The sequence below is a fragment of the Hydra viridissima genome, unplaced genomic scaffold, assembly GCF_058129835.1.
Source record: "Hydra viridissima isolate aposymbiotic clone 2 unplaced genomic scaffold, HvirCarnegie_v1 scaffold_15, whole genome shotgun sequence".
NCBI lineage: Eukaryota > Metazoa > Cnidaria > Hydrozoa > Anthoathecata > Hydridae > Hydra > Hydra viridissima.
In genome coordinates this window covers 430,523-452,736 of record NW_028324314.1, presented here as the reverse complement: position 1 = coordinate 452,736, position 22,214 = coordinate 430,523, and the positions used below count along the sequence as shown (strand labels likewise).

Here is a 22,214-nt window from a genome sequence, read left to right as displayed (position 1 = left end):
ATTACTAGCTGTCTTTTACCAAAATAACAATATTTAATAAAGAAGGTTTAAAAATTTAGTATTGTTAAAACAAATCAATTATTATTTTATAATGATGGGTTTTTAAAATAGAGAAGCAAAACCAAAATTAGACATTAAGGCAAGAGTATCGTACAACAGTCAGAATGACTTAGATGTTTATCTGTCTTTAAAAACTTTGCATTTAACACTCTAAAGAGGCATGGTGAATAGATTTACCATGGTCAATACAGCTAAAGACACTCCATTGGAATCTGTACCTAGAACAAACCAAATTGCAACCTCTATCTCTCTCGCGTATATTTTAATGCTAATACTTTTCTTTTTCAGTGGACCAAAGACTTGACGCTCCATCTTTCTTTCTAATCACAAATTCGGAACATCGACTCTTTGGTCCACTGATTACTTTTGAGTAAACTCATTTTTTTATACTATACCAAATCGTTGATATGGAAATTTTAGTTTTGTTTGCAATTTTTCCCATAGAATATTTTCCTCGCCACAATCTAAATATTACCTATCATGTTTCAAGAGATAACTCCAATTTTACTGTCATTTTCTATTTAAAATATTGGCTTTCATTAAAAAATAACAAAATTAATTTGTAATTGAATTTTACCCTGACAAAGAGTTAAACAATAACTAATCCTTTTAAAATAAAAAAGAATTGTTAAATGTTTAAGTTCCTTTGCGTCTGTAGCAAAAACATATTTAATTGAGGGAACAAGAAAGAGATACATACACATTCATAAACCATGGAAAGTAGAAATCCGACCAAAGAGTCAAAATGTCGAAGGGTAGGGCAAATTTACTATAAAATATGCTCGAAAAGATATAAATATGGCCAAAAAGATGGCTGACTATTTTTTATTAAGTCTGTTAGCTTATATGTTTATAATGTTTTCCTAATACGCTTAAAAAATATCGATACAGAAATGGGAAGGGTGGTGGTGGTGTTGGGGGGGGGGGGGGAGTGGAGGGGGAAAGGGTAGGAAAGAGCGAATTTTAACATTTATTAACCTCTACCGTAACTCGATTTACTGATAAGGTTTTACCAAATAAGCTGTGTTAACCTAATAAAAAATATGCCAATAAACTGGGGGAGATTTAAAGTTATTTCTCGTCACCACATTGCTTTAAAATAATTTAAAATGAGCCAAATATGCTGCCGCTGGTAAATAGTTACATTCAGGCCACATGTAGCTCCAGACAGTTGAACCAGGAAAAACGAAATACTTTACAGTTTTATTTTTTAGTTCAATTGTTACAGGAATTAAAATTTTCAAGATTGCAGGATTTTGTTTTGCATTAAAGTTTTACTGGCATAAATTTTATTGAAAAAGGAGTAAAGAGATTTGTTGTATACCTTTATTTACACTCAAATCAAAGTTATTGTACTTCAACGTGTTTTATAAGATATCGTATTTGAACATACACATGCCATACTAAAAAGAGACATCATCTCTCTATGTAGAAGTAAACTAGCTTTTAGTAAATAATATCGAAACTTAAGTCTCTGTGAGGCTCTCAATAAAATTTAAAAGACTTTTTTGGCTGGAAACTCTTTTATGCAACATCAAAATAGATAAATAGTTTGAAAATATGAAACGAAATAACAATTCAGTTGTTGTGTATACATTTGAGTCAGTTTTTTGAGAACTCTAAGTATTTTACTTCGGTCAAAAATTGACTTTCGGTTAGACTCTAATTTTAATTTCTTAAGTAAAAAACTTGGAAAACATTTTATTTAGAAATTTTAACATTTTATATGGAATATTTAAATAGAAATTTATCGCGAGACTTCTCATAAGCTACTTAGGCTAAGATCTAGCTACTTAGGTTAAGATCTAGCTACTTAGGTACTTCTCATTTGCTACTTAGGTGAATATATTTTTGCATAATAATCCTAACGTAATAGATTATAACACATTATAAGCTAAATAAATAAAGACATTGGTTTAACTGTTCATATAGAGAAAATAGAAATATTTTATGAGCACAAAGCAATTGCTTCTGAAATGGATTTTTTTTTATTTTTATGACTAAATATTGATAAAATAAAATTTATTGACTGATTTCTGATAGCGGTGCAAGGCGTTCATTAGGTTCATTTCTGATAGCAGTACTATGCGTTCAATTGATTTATTTCTGATAGCGGTGCAAGGCGTTCATTTTCTGACTTCCGCTCAAAAAATACATTTGCGAGAACAATTTGCACGACGTTTAAAAGTTACTAAATTAAGAAAATTAGAGTGTTAAATTAAATAATTCAAGTGCGGATAGAATTAAACTTTATTTATCATTTTATAACAATTTATTAGATTAAAACATCATGTAATTTGTTTATTAAAATGGACACTGCTTAACTTTATCCAGCATCCAGTTCCACATTTGATTTAAATATTTTGTAAAGAAAATCTTTAAGAAAAAAACAACAAGTTTTTTTCTTAGAGATTGTCGGTACTTCTATGCAAAAGAATTTTAAATAATAATTCACTTAAAAACAGATTTTGACACAGGTTAGAAATAAGATAAATAAGCTGCAGGTGCACTGACCAGAAAAGCTATTTCAAATAATCCACTTAGAAATATCAGTTTAAAATCATATATATTGTGAGGCGGGTCTTTTTTTATAATTTTTTAATTCTTGGCGGGGCTTTTATAACGTTTCTATATGCTACTTTTATAAATTTAGGGGAGTGGGGATGGGGTTTCATGGTATCGTATAGGTTAGGAGGTTTGGGTTAAAAGTGTGTGGGGATGCCTCTTTGGTTCTGTGTAATGGTTGCACTCTGACTTCTTGTTAACACGCGTACTTTTCTTTACGCGCAATATTTCTCCTTTAAACTCTAATAACAATAATTCCTTTCCTTTAATGTACCGTAATCTTTAACAAAAATCTCTCCACTTTAAAATTACAAATACTCTATCTTTTAAACTCCTTTTATAAAATCATCGAAACTCCGGTCTACTAAATTTTCGTAGAACCTAATTTTGTATCAGCTTTTCTGTCTCGTATCTCCCCGTTCACCTTCTCCGACCTCTCCGACCTCTCCGACCTCTCCGACCTCTCCGACCTCTCCGACCTCTCCGACCTCTCCGACCTCTCCGACCTCTCCGACCTCTCCGACCTCTCCGACCTCTCCGACCTCTCCGACCTCTCCGACCTCTCCGACCTCTCCGACCTCTCCGACCTCTCCGACCTCTCCGACCTCTCCGACCTCTCCGACCTCTCCGACCTCTCCGACCTCTCCGACCTCTCCGACCTCTCCGACCTCTCCGACCTCTCCGACCTCTCCGACCTCTCCGACCTCTCCGACCTCTCCGACCTCTCCGACTTCTCCGACCTCTCCGACCTCTCCGACCTCTCCGACCTCTCCGACCTTTTTTTATTTCTCACGGCACCTTTTTATATCGGCTCTAATGTTATTGGGCGTTGGCTTTTTTTCATTTTTTATTCGTTATAGTGTAAAATATTAATTAATGTCTTTAGGTGGCTATATTGTTATAAACGGCATCTTGTTTTACTAGAATTAGCTTCCTCACAATATATATATATATATATATATATATATATATATATATATATATATATATATATATATATATATATATATATATATATATATATATATATATATATATATATATATATTTATATATATATATATAATTTTAAATTGATATTTCTAAGTGGATTATTAGAAATAGTCTTTCTGCTTAATGGCCAGTGCAGCTGTATCCTATTTATCTTATTTCTAACCTGTGTCAAAATCTGTTTTTGAGTGAATTATGATTTAAAACTCTTTTGCAAACCAAAATGAAAGTTTAGATGGGATGATATGGCAGCGCATACAAAAAGGCCTAAGGAGAGTCCTAAGCGAATGGGTTTTCATCTCCATATTTTTCGTATGTTTCTTTGATTAATTGCGTGTTCCTCCTTCTTTCGTTACAGATTTTTCAAATTTCTTTTCCATTTGTTTGTTTCTTTCTTTAGAAGTACAGCTTTTGTTTGTAAATCTGATTAAGAAAAATAACGATCAGTACTTTTACTATTAGATGTGATGGAAGATTGAACTTTGTTACACTTTCTCCTGAATTCTATTACAAGCAAGTTACTAAAGCAAACGGTTTAAAAACCGCTAAAATTTTTTTTATCTGATAACTTTAAAGTTGTCAAGTGTTTACAATTAGAAAATTTTTTTCTAATTAAATTGAGAAACTGTAACCTTTAAAGATCATTATGCGTGAAACAACGGAGAATATCAGCAAATATAAGTCTTTATTTGCTAAAAATTTAATATCTCCACATGTCATTTAACTCTAGCAAAAATATTTTGTTAACATCTCGGCGATAATTATTGATTTTCTACATTAAATGATTTAAAGATTCCTAATGATGAGACATTATCTTTTCAATAATGTGATAGTAGATATGTATACATGATTAATACATTTAATATGTAGTTTACGATTTCGTTTTTATTTACTTCTAAAATAAATATTTGGTAAAAATCATATAAAATTTTTCAAAATTTCTAGTTTTTTGTAAAAAGTTATGGTGTAACGCAGGTGTTCCTTTTATCTTTAAACCTAATTGATGACAAAAACCAGCTTTCGGTGCGGTGAAGAGAATTATTTTGATCATTTTGGGACAGACGTTAACCAAAGACGGTAGTCTTTTACAAGTAAAATTTTTAAATTGAAAAAAAAAACTTAAAAACCAATTAGCATCTCTAAAAAGTAGACTTTGGAAACTAAGAACACTCTTGTCTTTTTTTAAATTTTTGCTTTAAATTACTAGAAATCTTACTGTTTTACTAAACATATACGTTAACGTCTGAATGGTATATATAGCTGTTAGTACAGTTTTCATTTTACAATATTAACATATTATTCCTACATTATGAAAAAGTGAAACGATTGAGTTAAATTGACATATTTTGATTTATTTTGTTTTGGACAATATAATTTTTTCATCAAGTGAATGATAATCTTCTAGTCAAATATCTGCCGTTGCTGCATATTGAAGAGCTGCAGACCAATAATTACATTACAGCTATAATTTTATGGTATCAATTTAGATTTGCATCCCAACCAAGATTTTCATTTCATTTATATTTGCATCAAAACTCTTGAGAGTGCTTCGCACACTTAAATGTTAGTATATTCTTCTACTGAGTGTTATAGACTGTTATAGACATTGCAGCAGTGACATTTTTGGTTCATGAGTTGCTTTAAATCCTGTAACAAATTGTCAACGTCAATGTGAAACATCACTTTTTCTACAGTAAGTAAGAGAAAGAAAACACTGAGGTCTCGGATTCAGAGGAAGAGATAGATGATGAAAATAAAAAAGGAGCATTTGCTACTCAATACACCTTTCAGTCTAAGAACATTTTGTTTGTTTTAATTTACACTTTTAAACTAACTCATCATTAAACTAACCGCTCCAACACAGTGTTACATATTGTTAATATGAACCCTGTGGTGGAGATTACTCCACCACAGGGTTTGCATATTGTTATTTTTTGGCATGAGAAGTAATTAAAACCGTAAAGTCTTTTATTAGGGTTTAAAAACTTATATTGCTGTTTTTTCTGACTCTGGCATTATTTATTACGCTGCAACAAATAAAAAATAATTTGGGAACTGCTTTATCTGATAGTTAAAAAATTTTGAACTGTTGAAGTAATTCACAAAATTAAAGCAAGATTTTTTTTCTAACTTTCCTTGAGAGAAAAGTTTTGTGCGGTAAAAGGAGGCCATTTCGGGGTCAATTTTACCCTTAACTTGATTATGTTATGAATTCCTAATGTTTTAACCTCTTTAATTTTGCTCCGATGAATAACTTGACATGTTACAATTAACATGTAACATGAAATACAATTACAATTCACATGAAAGTATTTGCTATATAGCATCTGCTATAATTCGAATATTTATCGCTGCATATTTAGATTTTTTTTTTGGTTTTGCGAATCAAAGCTTGGACCCACATATGAAGCTTTATTCTAGTTTTCAGTTTTAAAGAATTTATATTATTTGAAAGAATTAATAAGATTTAATCAAAAATAATGATTTTAGAATGTTGACCCTAGTATAACCTTACATTCATCACAAATACATTATCATCAAGCAACGTTCATGTAAGCAAAACTCAACTTTACCATTTTTAGACTCATGAGTTTTTCTTAATTAATTCCTACGTTTTTTATGAATATATACTGAAGTTGAAAAAAAGAAATTGAAGCGTTTTAGACCACAAATTTACAACTTTAATTCAAAGCCTTTCTACTCTGGCATATATTCCTATAGCTCAACATTTATTTGTCGCAAAGCCTTCTGGGGTGATTTATCGGAACACTAAAACCTTATATTATCAATTAGCTGAATGTTTTTTGCATCTTCTTTATAAAATCCAACATGAGAAACATTTATGTTACTCCTGATCTTAAAAGTTTTATAAAAAGCGTTAGAAATAACTTATAAAAACATTAACATTTATGGCGAAAATGATTCTTGGCAACTAACAAAACAAACAGACCAGCATTCAGACCCTAGGTCCCCTATCTATAAAGGTAACACTTGCAACTCAAGTTTTCAGTTAGCAGGTTATTTCTGCATTATATCGAGGTTCTAATAAAAATTTACTTCCTTTAAGTCTCAAACTAACAAGAAAACATGTTGAACGTATCGAAGTTTTATTCCGCATAACGAATGCATTTAAGTTGCATGCAAAAAAAACTAGCTCACTGCGCTCTTATCTCGAAAGTAAACGGTATTTCTCAACAGGGAGAGTTAAAGTATTGGATTGAGAAAAGGGGTTTTTTGTGATGATAGAAGTCATGGAAGTAATTCACGTCACTTGGCTTAAGTGCCACCATAGTGTTACGAATTTAACTTGAGATCATTTTTCTGAAGGGTTTGAGTTTTGTTGTACTTCTCTTTTCTACCATTTTTTTCTGAGATTTTTTTCCCATTATCCAAAGAAAGTTGGTTGGATTGACCTTCCTAATATATCTCATTTTAATGCCGCCTACTGAAACCCCTTATTACATTTACCTGTGGAGAAAAGTATATCTAGAACTTTCAGCTTTCAACTGATTTTATGAATTGCTATACTCAAATAACCACTGATTGTGAGATCTGGGGAAAGTCTCTGATTTTCTTTCACTGATCAATTTATTATTTCTATTGGAAAAAATTTAATACAAAAAATCAAACAACTCCTTGCAGCACATGGCTTGGTGACTCGTTCAACCATTAAGCAACCATTGAACTATGGTAAACTTTCAACCGTTGTAAAAAATCAATTAAAACAATACATTGCGCAATTGACATTTTTGTTAACCCATTTTCCGCTCCGAGTACCATATATGAAACAATCTGAATTTAATGATAGTATTTGATAATATTGGGTGACTTGTACATGCCGTGATATATATTGTGAAGACGGCGTTTTTGATGAATAAATAATTAATGCTTGTTAGTTGTTTATAATATGTGTGTAGCCGTAGTTAGGTTACGGGATTAGGAAAGCATGAGTTCTAAGGTTATGTGGAAATGTGTAATGCGGAGTTGGGATCGAGGTTGAGGGTCTGGGGATTACTTTGTTTGGAAAAGACAAGGTTTGAGGATAGTTTGGTTATAAATGGACATGGTTTAATCGTTAAAGGGTTAAGATTGTGTTTTCCGTCCTCAGAATATTTTATCATACAATATAACTCAATAAACAATAGTGTGTAATAGCACTCTTTTATTCATTACGTTTAAAAAATACAAATAATACTCTTTTACTCTACTTGTAATGTTCGATACTGTTTTTAAAAATTTACTCCTCTTTTTTGCTCTTCTTTTTCTTTTTTTTTATACTAATATCTCTTCTTTATTTAAAACTGTCGAAACTTCTGGTTAATCTTCTTTAACAAATATTTCTTCTAACTTCTATTTAATTCTTTACTTCTTCTGATTATAAAAAATTTCTTCTTCTTTTTCTCTTTTGTTCACTCATAAAAACTTCTTGTTTATCCAAATATTTTTCAGATACAAAAAATTCTCTCTCTTTAAAGTTCTTCGTAAAAACTTTGTCTAAAAAAAATCTCCTAAAAACTTTGTCTTCCTCCCTTTCTGTCCTTCTCCTACTCCTGCTCCTACCCCTTTTTTTTTTGAGTCTTTAATGGCATTTGCTTGTTTTCCGGTTGCGATACCTATTCATCATTTATTTTTATGGCTGGTTGAATAAGTCTCCGTGAGTACGTCTTTTCTTAGTTGTTTTCAACTTTTTCTTTCTTTCCGCTTTATCGTTTATAAAAATTCTTGTTTACACCTTTTTCAAGTTGTTTTTAACTTTTTCTTCATTTCTCTTTATTTATTTATTTATATGAAGAGTTGACGCGTCATCTTGTGTATATCTTTTACAAAGTCAATTCTTCCTCCTCACTACATGAAACAATTTTAAAAAATACACAAATCCATATTCCAAGCAAAATTTTGTTTCACAATAGCAGTTTTTTTTACTCCAAATGCACATTTTGAAATTTAGTTTTGCTAAAAAAAATAAAAAAACTTGTGCAAATGCAAGGACAAAAATTTGGGAACAAAAAAAAAATCATTTTCAATTAGTTTAAACAACCTCATATTGCTTGCTTCTAGCTGACTTTCCAATGACTATTGTCTACGTAAACTACTTTTTTGATTACATTGCTCCGTGGATGAGTGTAAAGCGAAAATTGCGCGGGTGAGTTACTTTTAAAATCACATCCGGACAAAGGTATTTTCAATATGGGAAGCATGGATATGATGTGGGGGATTAAAATGTAGTTTACATTCTTTTAAAAATAAGCTTCTCTAATGCATCAATATTTTAATAATAATTTATATATCTAAACTTTTGAGATTTAATATAGGCGTAAACCAATTGAGCCGTAGTTTAGGGTTCTGCACAAGCAAAATTAATCTAAGGAAAAAAACCTGCAATTTTTTTGTTTTCCCAAAGAACTATAAGAATTTATTTTTAATTTTCCACGCTTTTTAATACAAGATTAAGTTGTTCTTATGCGACGCGTGGGTGTTTTGAGACGCGTGGGTGTTGTAAGACGCGTGGGTTTGGTTTTCAATCATTTTAGTCAGAATTATATAAATAAAGTATCAAAAACGAAAATCAAGCAAAATGTGAAGTAATATTTTTAACGTAAATATTAAAAAAATTATGCCTAAAATGCTTTTTTTTAGTCTTGTCAAGTCTGAATCTTTGCGTTACGGATTTTAAAGCAATCACATGATAAATCCTGCGTAGCTAAACAATATTGAAACGGAAAGAATTGTATCCCGATGTCGTGCTGTATTTTTTCTTCGTGCTCTACAGCAACATTCACAGTTTTAAATTTTGAAACTTCATTTCGTAGATCATCATTTTTGTAAATAGCCGTATCGCTATTGAGGCGACTGTTAACTCCGTCTTGGATACGTTCACTCATTTTATCCCAAACTAAAGATGAATACTTTTTATTTTTAACTATAAGTGTTGTTCAAGTTTATATATTATAATGACAAAGTACAAACTACCCACGTGCTGCTGCTCTCTACAACTTCTTCCTTTTCTTTTTGTTTCCTTCTTTTTGTGGGATTCTTTATTTGTTTCAAATATTGAATTAAAGCAACACAGTTTCTGATGTTTGTATAAACAAATTAATAAAAAATCTTTTCTGAGATTACTGTTGTCGATAATTTCAAATGCAAAATGCAATCTCTAATTATCGAAATATCGAGTAAAAAAATAAGCTAATCTCTGACTATCAAAGTGTAGATTACAAAAGTGAAACAATGGTTCAAAAGTGTAAACAAAAACAAGTAAGGTTAATAGAACCACCTACCTGCACAGAAAAGATTCAAACTGCTGTCAATGAAAAAATAAGTCGAAATATGAAAAGTTTTCATCAAAAGAGTTTTTATTCGTTAAGATTTCATTTTTTTAGTTTTAGATAATAATATACCAACAATTGTTCTAAGTAGGCGAACAAAATACAAAAGCGCGTCTGAATAGGTAATTTGTTTGCTTATTGCTAACTTAAAGCAAACGAATTTAATGAAAAAAAAAAAATTTAGTAAATCATTGTAATTAAAGTTTCGTCAATACGCAAACTTGTTTTGAAATTTTATTAAGTAAATACCAAATAAAATTTCATAGCAATAACAGTGTTGCTGATTTATTATTGATTACTTTTTTTCTCGGGATATTCGATGGGTTTTAAGCTGTGATTCCTGGGCAAACTGATTCAATTGCCCACCCCTTCCTTCTCTCCTTCCTCCAAATTGCCCTGACAGTATGAAGGTTATGCGATTCCGTTTCAAAGTAAGTTTGTGATGAAAGATTTTAAAGAATAAAGCTGCACAAAAAGCAACCAAAATTGAACCGTGCCATACTCTCCTTAAAAAATGGCAGCTCAAAATTCAACTTTGTGTGTTTTATTTAATTTCTTTATGCTTTTCAAAAGAACTGGTGTTTTTATTGATTTTAAAAATCTTTTTATTAAGGTTGTTATTAAGCAAAAACTACAACTATATATAGTTTGAATATTTACATGGCTCTAGGCTCAGGTAATTTTGACCATGATATAACTTATCAGGAACTTTTTGTGAAATCTATAAAACGATAATGGTTCAATATATTCGGTTAGCGGCAATTTTCAACTATTTTATGATAATCTGTTTTGCAAAAACCAAAAATTTTTTTTGTTAATGTTCGGCCCATCAAATAAATTCCAAATAACGCTTCTCTCTTTTGTCCTCCATTTTGAAGCGTTTTAGTAACTTTTTACTAGCACTTTACAGAGATTTTCTAAATACCGAACCTGATGTTCGAATTTCGAAATGCTTTTAACTAATTACATTCGATTCGAGTTCGATTATTGAATAAACTTAAAGTTTCGCACTTTCCTAATGCTGAAATACAGTTGATTCTAAAATAGCCGCAATCAGAAGCAAAATATTTTAGTGACACAGGTAAATATGACCCCATTTTGTATAATTAGTTTAAAACCTTAAGAGTAGCTTATTGAGCTACTCTTCTATCTTGATTCAAAATCTTATAATTGAGGATGGCATTTTATATGTCTTTCGTCCTTTAGCCCTAACTGCTATTTTTGTTGCTGTCACAAAAGCACTTGACGAGAATCCTTAACAAGTCGGCTTTCTTCCTCATATTTTTCATGTGTTTCCTCAATAATAATATAATCTTTCTTTCTTTCTTTTTCTTTCTTTCTTTCTTTCTTTCTTTTTTTCTCTAGGAGTGAAGTTTTTGTTAGATATTCTAATTCGTATTCTGAATAATTTCCCTTTTTACATAGATATTTTAAAGATTACTCATGATGAGTCATAATCTTTTAAATGTGATAATAAGAGATGTATGCAAGATTAATACAGTTGATATGCCATATCACTAACAATTAGAAACAGCTATTCCAAAGCGCAAACCAAATACAACGTTTTTAAAATGGATACTCTCCCATATAACAAATTCAGTTTTACACCGGCAACAAAGGATTATATATTTTCTAACGAACAATATTTATTTTGGCTGTTCTTAGCATTCAATTTTTATTAGAAAAATAACACACTTTTCTTTATTAAATTGACTGTTAAAACTAGATATCATTTATTATTTTAAGCAATCAAAAAAAAAAAGCAAAAAGGATCAGATTTCTGATGTTATAGGATGCTTTTTAACCGCTCTGTCGTCATCAATTAATATACACGCTTTATATTGTTTTTTAGCTTCTTTAAGGTATATTCATCATTGTGTAAGAGTTACAACCAGTTTTTCTAACCAGAAAAAATATTTCTTAAAAAATTTAGTTAGAAAAAACAAACTTCAAAAACTTTTTAGTTTCGATTGGATACTAAATAAAGTTTGGATATTCTATTTTCTGTGTGTGTGATACGCTTTTAAACAAGCAGCTGGGTTTTTGTTAAAAAAAAGGAAAAAAAAATCAGCTGTTGGAGAATATAGAATGGTTACTTTCGTTACAAGGGGTCGTTGTCTCTTTAAAAACGTTGAACTTTTTCAAATAACTTAACCATACAAAACAAACAAAGATAAGTACCCAACTCCAGGTATGCATAGGTTGTAATAAAATAGGTGCATTTTACGGTGGAGTGAACTTTAAATGCACTAAGAAATGCTCATTTTAAAAAAGGTATTGGTGTAAACTATACATAACAGAAAGCTTTTAATTCAAATAATCCACTTAGAAATACTATTTTTAAAAAATGTCATTACTACTGGCTAAATATTATTGAGAGAATTAGTACTTACTTATGAGTATTTTTCTAAATACTCTAATTGTATATATCTTTTTAACGCTAATCTTTTGCATACTTCAATTATATATATAATTGAAGTATGCAAAAGATTAGCGTTAAAAAGTGTTTTAAGAAAAAAAATATTAAAGTTGGTAAAAAAATTAACGGTACTAATTGGTTATCAACAGTTTCTCTAGCCGTGGTTTTAAAAAGGCAGAGTATTTGAAGTCAGTTAAGGTCACTTTTTGATCCAAAATCTGATTCCGATGGAATCTGTTTTTGAACCAAATCATGTAATTTCTATCAATCGTTATTTGGCTTGAGAACTCAATTCATCGAATTCTTTTGTTGGTCGGCCCTTTTTTATTGCATTTTCACTAGAAACTGATCTCTCTTTTTTTTTGCTAGGTAATTCAACAAAGTTATTTAATCAAATAGAGAGTTGAACCAAAGTTGAACTCTTTTTTCAAAGTTATATTTTATTAGATTTTATATCAGAGTATAAATTATTTTGCAATTACGAACTCTTGTCATGATGTAATTGAATGTGCACTATTTCATTCTACGATATATTTTAAACTAAACATTCCACAGTAAAAAAATATATTTTTTAACAGGTGTTACAGTATGGTTTTTTTTTATTATCCCATCATTTTTTATTGTTAATAATAATAAAAACTAAGTCAAAGTATCTACAAAGTAATAATTCTTACGAATGGTTTTTCATTCTTACTTATATTGCTTAACAAAAATTCTCAACTTTTTAACTCGTGAATATATTTTTATAACAGTTACAAATAAAAATGGTGTTACATTCATACCAATATGTAACCATAGTCACTCTAAATTTTTCTCTTACCACCTTTCGACTTGTTTGTAAATATTATAAAAGGATTACAGAAATAATGCGTGCATTACTCATTGAACTATTATCATTTATCAATGTACAAGTCAATCATACTTTATTGAACTATAAAATGATAGTTACTATAATCCTATGTTAGACTTAATTTCAAGAAGCTGTTTCAACTGTTAAAAATACTACAGTTGAAATCAACGCTTCTGATCACTTAGCAACAAAGCCCTATATAAGCCTAAGCAAGCCTAAAAAAGCTCATGTAAGGAAAACCTTTTTCGTCATTCTCTTATATATAAAAATGGATAACACTTAAAATTATTAGTAAAAAATAAGTCGGTGTAAAAATGACTGACCGCATCCGAGAAGGAGTTGACTGTTACCTTGAAGAAAATACAACTATTTGCAAAAAAGAAGATATTCGAAATAAATTTTAAAATTTTAAAAGAATGAATGTTGCAGAAGAGCACGAAGAAAAAATACAAAATGACATTGGGGTACATTGTTTTCCGTTTCAATATTGTTTAAATGGGCTGGATTCATCGTGTGATTACTTTAAAATCCGTAAAGCAGAGATTCATACCTTAAAAGACAAAAAAAAATTCTAATGTACGTTTTTTTAGTATTAACTATTTAAGCATAACATCACATTTTGCTTTTATTTTATTTTGAACCAATCCGAGACTCTAAGCAACTCTTTTATTGCCTTATAAATTATTACAAATTATATTAGCAATTAAGTTATATAAATATATCAATACAAACAAATACTATATTACATTTGCTTAGTATTAAAAGAAGGCAGATTACAATTTAATTTCTTATCATCTATATCATACAATGTAATCCATATTGAAAATTTTTTTACCGATCATTACTTCCTGTATAAAACGCGCACTCGTAATACTCTCATTACACACCCTCACGGAAATAACTTAATCATAAAAGTAGTTCAAGTAGATTATGGTATACAGAAATAGCTGGAAACAAACAATGTGGGATTGTTAAAGCTAATTAAACATGATTTCAAAAAATTTGGACTTTAGAATCAAGTGGCATTGTTGCATCAGGTTTCATGAGTCTTTACAGAAAAAAAAATAATCTTGAAAGAAACAGCAATCACGAAAGCAAAATGTTAAATGATGAGGAATTTCTCATACAAAATTTAAGGAGAAAGAGCTCAACATCTTTTCCAAGAAGCCTCAATAAATTCTTCAAAATTCTCAAGTCACATCATGTTTATCGTATTAGAACTTTGATAACTGTAAAAATATATTTTACAATTATCACTTACTTAATTTATGGAAGATTAAGTTTCTCTACTCTCTTCTTTTATAATTCATTTAAGTTATTAAAATCAGTCAGTTATGATCTGGTATGTTTTTTAGTTAATCATGATAAACCGAAAAAACCGTTTAAACGTAGGCTTCATTCATTTAAGTCACGGGTAACGCAGAATTTATTTTTCAAAACTTAACCAAAAAGTTCATTAATAAATATAAGTTTTTACCGTCTTTGGTGTTGAGGATGATATGCGGTTTTCTTCTACAAAAAAAAATTTAGTTATATTTTAGGCTAGTTTCAACTCTATTATGTTACAGTTGAAAGACACAAAATAAACTCAACAGCATATTTGTGGTAAAAGTCATTTGAGGAGACAAGTCTTACGGATGAGTCGCGATCTGATCTAAACAAGTAAGTTTTTAGAGATTTAAAGAAACCTCTCTGACAAAATGATTTTAAGTGAGCTGGAGAAGTTAAAGAGGCCGCATTTCAATTGCTTTGGTCACTATAAGCTGATAAATTTGAAATGAAACTAAAAAGTTTTTTTAACTTTTGTAAAGAAGTTAAAGGTGTGATGGAGACTGCATTACATAGAAATAGCGCGCTTTATTTTGTTAGTATAAGTCTCAAAACATTTTAAAGATGCCAAATAGTTGATAAAAATTTTGAAATTAAATTTAAACTAATTTAATCTAAATTCTCATTAGTTTTGCATACTTATTTATAGTCTATATACAAATAACAAACTAACTGAGGATTCAACATTTTTACTTAATATTAATGGCCTACAGTCCATGATAAAATTATTAGCCTATCTTATCAATTTTGTTGAGTTTGACGAATTAATTTTTTAAGTGCAGTTTAAGATGGATTGCAATATTGTTACTTGTTGATTTACAGTTTTATTTTTGTAACTTAAATCTCTCAAGTTTTTAGAAATATTAAATTGTTTGAGGGAGGAAACAATTTTTGGGGGATAAGTGGCATCTGTTTAATTCACAAAAACCATGTTTTGTCATCCGTAGTGTTTTGATGTGTTTTCTGTAAGTAAAGCGATGTTTTTTATTAACCATTATGATTTAATTACATAAATTTTGAATTATAATATATTTTGAACAACTTTTAAACATTTATTTTAATATTTTGTAACGTATTTTACCAAAAACATCATTTCTTATCCTTTTTAAAATAATTTTTAGTAAAAAAAAAGTTTTTTCAAAAGTAGTTTTTTCTAAACTACAAAATACGAAAAGCGGGATTTTTAACATTTATCAACCTCTATCGTACCTTGATTTACTGATAAGGTTTTTTAAAATGTGTGTCCTGATGCCCATTTTAATATTAAGGTGAGTTTCCACTCATCCGTTTTTGCTACGGGAAAGGGAAAGGGATGCGAAAATTTATCTCTTGAGCATGCGCAGTGATTAATTTTCAAAGTTAAATTACTAACTGCGCACGCTCACGTAATTAATTTTCCCTTCCCTTTCCCTTTCCCTTAGCAAAAATGGATGAGTGGAAACTCACCTTTATGCATTGCAAATTGTGTTTTTAGTTTCTAATGTAACTAAATTTTTTTTAAATGTTAGAAATGAATTGTTTATTATTACAGAAAATCCCAACTTTGTTTTCCTAATCTTGAATTTTGCTCGTTATCACATCACTTTAAAATAATTTGCTATAAAAAAAACGGAGACTTTGGTTTATGTTTCCTTAGAAATATCCAGCCACTGGTAAATTATCAAATGTAGGTCAGATGCAGCTCCAGACAGTTAAAGAAGGACAAATCAAATGGTTTACAATTTATTTTTTAGTTAATTAGTTACAGAAATTATAGTGTTAAAGATAACCGGGTTTCGTTTTGCATTAAAGTTTTATTGGCATAAGTTTTGTTGAAAAGGGGTTCAATAATTAGTTTTATACTTTTATTCATACACAAAACAAAATAATCAAAGTTCAACGTATTTTTTTAAGAAAGCGAGTATTAATGAACATACAAACGTCATTGTGAAGAGGCACGAGAGCGAAATCATCTTTATATATACAGTATTTAACTTAGCTTTTTTAAGTTACTTGATTTGAATTAAATAACTTATTGCAGATAAAATTAAACTCAATTCATTTATTATTGTATGATTAATTTTTATATTAATGCATCACAGTATAATGAATATAAAGGTTGCTTAAATCAGTAAATGGTAGTGTTAAATTAAATACTTTTATGTCAAATTGAATGAAACTCAATTTATTATTTTATAATTATATAGAGTAAAATAGGGTCAAATGTAATAGTTCAAAAGAATGTTATTTCACTCTACCCTCACATTCGGATAGAAAGAAATACGCAAATCTATGTGTAATTAAATTAACACTTCACTAAAAAAAATAAGACAAAAGCAGTCAATAATAACAATTAAAAAAAAAAAAAAAAAATCTTTTTATTCTTGTGATGATGTTGAGTCATTGAGAAGTACTAGAGGTTGAGTTAAGTTGTCACTTGTGTGGCACTTTTTGGTGCAATAAAACTCAGCGCCTTTAACATATCGCTTAGACATGCATGTTTGAAAAAGTCAAACCTTGTATTTTGAATTTTCACACTGGTATCATTCTATATTTTGACTCATTGAAGCTTCGTTTAAAACTTTACGGCTTTTTACACTTGACTTGATTTGCAACTGCAATATTTTTTGTAGTCGCTGTTGTTGCTTGGTTTATTTGCAGCTTGTCATTAAAGCTAAGCTTACGTTGTTTTTCAGCTGCTTTGTAGCTTTTTTGCTCTCAGCATCTTTCAATTTATTGAGTATTTCAGGTTTATTGAAACACTCCCCTTCGAACCTTAGCACGTGTAATGCTTTCGGTTACTGAAATAGTATGGCTGGGGTGGCACAAAAATCTTTGAATGTTGAGCATTTTAATTGGTAAACGTAACAACTAGTACAATTATTCCTTTTTTTTTTAAATCTTGTTACAAAGTTGTATTTGAGAACATAGTTGGTTTTTTGTTCAAAGCGCTATTTTATTAAATTTTTTTTTGAGGGTTTTATTCCTTGGCTTTCTATTTAGAAATAACCCATCGGCTGTAACTAGCCTCACCTTTAGCCAGATAGATTCAAATTGCCTCACACCATACTATATAGTGAAACACAGTTTGTTGCTAGGAAACCCGCCAGCAAAAGCAAAATGACCAAATACAAGTTTTAGATTTAAATCCATGTTTTTAGTCCTTAGCAAAGGAGCTTTCTTATCCATAACTTTCGCATGCTTCTTTGTTATTTGTGTGTTCCTCCTTCTTTTGTTATGAATTTCTCAAGTTTCATTTTGATTTGCTTGTTTTTTTTACTTTAGAAGTGTGGTTTTTGTTAGTAATTCTGATTCAGAAAAATAACGATCATTCTTTTTACTATTTCTCCTTAATTCTATTACACGTAAGTTGCTAAGGCAAACGTTACTACTAGAAAACACGGGTTCTGGGACAAAACTATTTCGACCATAATGTAACCATAAATATTTATTCCATGAATGGAGGGTTATCGACCATGTTTCTGGTAGGGTTCTGGGATAGTCATGTCAGGGTATATGTAAGCATAAAATTTTCTTGTTACCATGGTTCTGTGATAAATTCATGTCAGGGTATATCTGTCAATAAAATTTTCTTGTTACCATGGTTCTTAGAAAAAACCTTTTCAAGCGTAATAATAGGCTTGTCCGAGGAGAAGGTAGAAGCTTCCGGATTGTCCGACTTGAGCGTCTCCAGAGTTGAGAGTGACCACAAGTCTTCTTCCAGCTGCGACGCTGGGCATGGAGTCTGCTTCTCCGAAATTTCTGTAAAAGGAAATGGTGGTGGTGGATCCGATGGAGGCGGTGGATTGGTACAACAGCCCCGTCGATTTGTTGTTGAACGAGGATATGTTTGATCCGTTCCACGAAGACAAGTAAAAATCTTCGAGTCCAGATGAAGAAAAGATGCATGTGCTGTCACCGTCATAACCAGGAAAATAGGTGTAATTGTTGGTGTTGTAAGGAGTCCAAGGAGTGAGAACGGTTCCGTTTCCGGGAGGTAAATTACCATCATACATTCTGACTCTGGATTCCCACCAGTTTCCAGAAGCTCCAATGACATGCGCTCTGATGTATTTCAGAAAAACTCCGTTTCCTTTCCCGTTGGTGTTCATCAAAACGTATTCGCTGCCATACGTTGTGTTTAAATATCGGAACGTCTTGCTGTACAGCTTATAAAGAGGGATGGAAGCAGGAATGGAAGCAAGTGTGGAAATGAAGGGTTGAATCCAATACGTGATGGCTGTGGCATTTTTGTTGACCAGTTGAATGGATACGTCGTTTCTGAAAGGCATGTCCAACGTTAAGTATCCTCCCAAGGAAGTGGTGTTAAACATGTTGCATCCCTGCAAAGAATTGGCGTAAAACGATCCTCCCAATGGTGAAAAAAGCAGATCAGTGGCAAGTCCTGTTTGATCCACTCCAATTCCGTCAGTCACTTCTGCATAATTTCCCACATTGATTTCTCCGTCTGTGAAGATTCGAATAAAAACTTGACCAGGAACATTGGTTCCAGAGGTGCTGTATAAAGCCAGCCACAATCTTCTCAGAACTCCAGATTTTCCGGAAAACGAAAACACAGGAGAAGTGGTTAACGCTGCTACCGTCTGAGACTTAAAACCCAAACTGGTGAAACTGGATCCAGGAACGACACTGGTTAAGCTTGATTTTTGCAACAACAAGTCCACATAACTTTTCGTCGCAGCGTCTTGCGTGTTTGAAGGATCGAGCACATTGATCACCTTGTGAGAATTCAAATCCAAGTCCGCAGTTCCAATCGTCGTTCCTCCTCCTCCACCGACATGCGTGTCCACGTAATTTTTGGTGGCTGAATCCGAAGCAGAAACAGGTTCTGCCAAATTGGTCAATTTGTGTTGTGTCATGTTGACGTCTGTGTACAAAATATTGGAATAAGCCACTTTTGTGTCGACGTACCCTTTTGTTGCTGCATCGTGAGAAGTGGTTGGATCTTTTACATTGAGCAACTTGTTGTTGTTTAAATCCATGTCTGCAGTGATGGTGCTCGTTCCATCTGTTTTGACGCGCATGCTCGAGCTGACGTCGACGTAATTTTTGGTGGCGGCATCGTGAAGACTGGTCGGTTCGTTCAAGTTGATCGCTTTGTGAAAATTCAAATCCAAGTCTGCAGCTCCAATCACTGTTCCTCCTCCACCTGTAGAATGCGTGTCGACGTAATTTTTTGTAGCAGCATCGTGTGAGTTGGTTGGTTCACCCAAGTTGATTATTTTATGAGTGTTGTAATCCATGTCTGAAGTGATGGTGCTGGATCCATCCGTTTTAACATAAACGTTGCTTGATGAGTCATATGTAAGGTTGTCGAGATAAACGCTATACTCGTTTCTGTTGAATTTGTCAATCATTTTTTAAAAGGACAAAAATTTTTTTAAATCCTTTGGATTCGTGGAAAATCTTCAATCACCAAAGTGTGTTGATAACGTCTTGAAAGCTGTTTCCATCGTCACATTTTTTCAAGACGTAAAGACACAAGTGACCACAATAAGACGTGTTTCCAAACTGCACTCTTTCGCTGTTGTAAAAGACAGGACTTTTCAGATATTGAACCAATTCAACGAGAGGGGGTTGAGCATAAGAGTCAAAGCTGAACTTCTTATCACCGTCTTTGAACCAACACACCCAATGAAACCCTCCGGTGCTCGAATCCCCCGTGTTGATAATCCCGCATTCTTTTTTTCTAGGTTTTTTTGGTAATATGTCTCTGACAAAAACCCCGCGAAAGTTTTTTATTTTTAATTTTTTTGCTGCCTCTATCAATTGAAAATTGGTCAAAGCCTCGTTCGGCAGAATAATTCCTTCTACATTGATCATTTTTTTATTTTTTTATTTTTTTTTAATTTGCTTCCCCATTTTGTCACTCACCTTTTGTTCCTTTTTTTAAGATCTTTCAGATCAATGTAAATCACAAGTGATTTTTAAAATTCTTTTGTCTCCTCGATTATCCCTCTGCACTCTGCGATCAACATTTTTGATCTATTTGAGATTTCTTTGTTCTCTGCGATTATCCTTCTGCACACTGCAATCAACCTTTTTGCCTCTGACTCTATTTCGGTTTCTGCGATCTCTGTCTCTGGCTCTAACTCTGGCTCTGACTCTGGATCTACATCTGGCTCTAACTCTGTCTCTACATCTGGCTCTAACTCTGGCTCTGCGATCTCTAACTCTGGTTCCATAATTTTTTTAAATTTGCGGTAACCATAAGCCAACGTATGGATCCCATCATCCAAAATGATCCTCTTATCGTCGTTGGAGCTGAGAGAGGTTTTGTTGATTTCCTCCGTGTACATGTCATGTAAATGTGATCGGATGACATTCATTTTGTTAAACTTTTCTTTTTTGGTTTCGAGACATTTTTTGTAATCGTCGTGTGTGATGTATTTTTGGACAACATATTTTTTGACTCCTTTGCATTTTTTGTGCTCTTTTTGATGTATTTTGTAAGAGTACAATTTCGACCTGAGACCGACAAACTCTTCAATCTGTTTTCCTCCGGTTTCGTCTTTGAACATCCCAATAACCTTTTTGTTTAAACCCACTTTGAACCCGACGCTTTGAATGGCAGGATGGTCTTTCGGAAAATCGCTCGTGTCGAATTTGCTTTCCACATCATCTGCAATGTCTTTGTAAAAATCTTCCGTTTTTATTTCATAAACCAGCGAGTCCGTGTCTGTCATCAACAGCTTTGCGTTACCAGGATATTTTTTTTTAATGTAATCATAATGGAACTCAAACATTAAGGTTTTGCTCAAATCCAAAATGGACATACCCAAATAAATTGGTTTGTTGTAAAAAATTGATGTCCTTTTCATGTGAACGGCAATCAAGTTTTCGTCGAAAATCGTGTGACGGTCGTAGTTGGTTTTAGACGCCAATTTTATTGCCTTTTCCTTTGTTGTTACTAGTCTCACGTCCACTCTTTTTTCAATGTTCTCCATTGTTTTTCCAAACACCGAATTGTTCATCAGCTTGAAAAATTCCTTTTCAAACTCGCTGGTGGCTTTTGTTCTCAATTCTGTGTTGAGGTCAATGTATGGTTTCATCCAATCACGTTGCTCAAATTTTATTCCTCGATGCACCTTTGAGATTTTCATTCCCAATCTTTCATACAATTTAAGGTTTTCAAAGTGAAGTATATATTTTTTTTTATCGTTTAAATTTGGAACGAGCTTATCCACTTTTCCGATTTTCATTCTCTCTGGAGCCAACGGATAATCGTTATGTTCATCATGAAGCTCATCAGGATAATCCAAATCAACCTCCAAAATGCACGGATGATGTTTCCAATTGGTTAGTTCGTCTTCTGTCATCCATTTGAATTCTTCAACGGGAAGAGGCTTGCACATGGCCCATCCATACAAATTGTTGGCGTCCAAGTATTGAATGAATTTTGACGGCTGGTTTGGATCGTACGAGTCACCCATGTATTTGTTGTTTGATTTTCCATACCTATTAGAGATCATGCTGATACCTCCACGTGTTCCTTTTTGGATCATTCGAAGCATGTCTGGGTCGCTCAACAATTCCAATCTTATTTTTGTCAGTTTCAAACAAGCGTCCCAAGCCAACCCTGGAGACGTGTAATACCAGGCTGGGTCGAGCTTGTAATGTTTCATGCAAACGTCTCTGAAATTTTCAAAGACGTCCGCCAGAATCAAAACGTCAG

The 22,214-nt window shown here is 31.9% G+C and overlaps 1 pseudogene; it reads left to right on the top strand.

Annotated features, from left to right (window-relative positions):
- Positions 1-22,214, top strand: part of LOC145182606 (uncharacterized) — a 286,819-nt pseudogene that overhangs the window by 14,205 nt on the left and 250,400 nt on the right.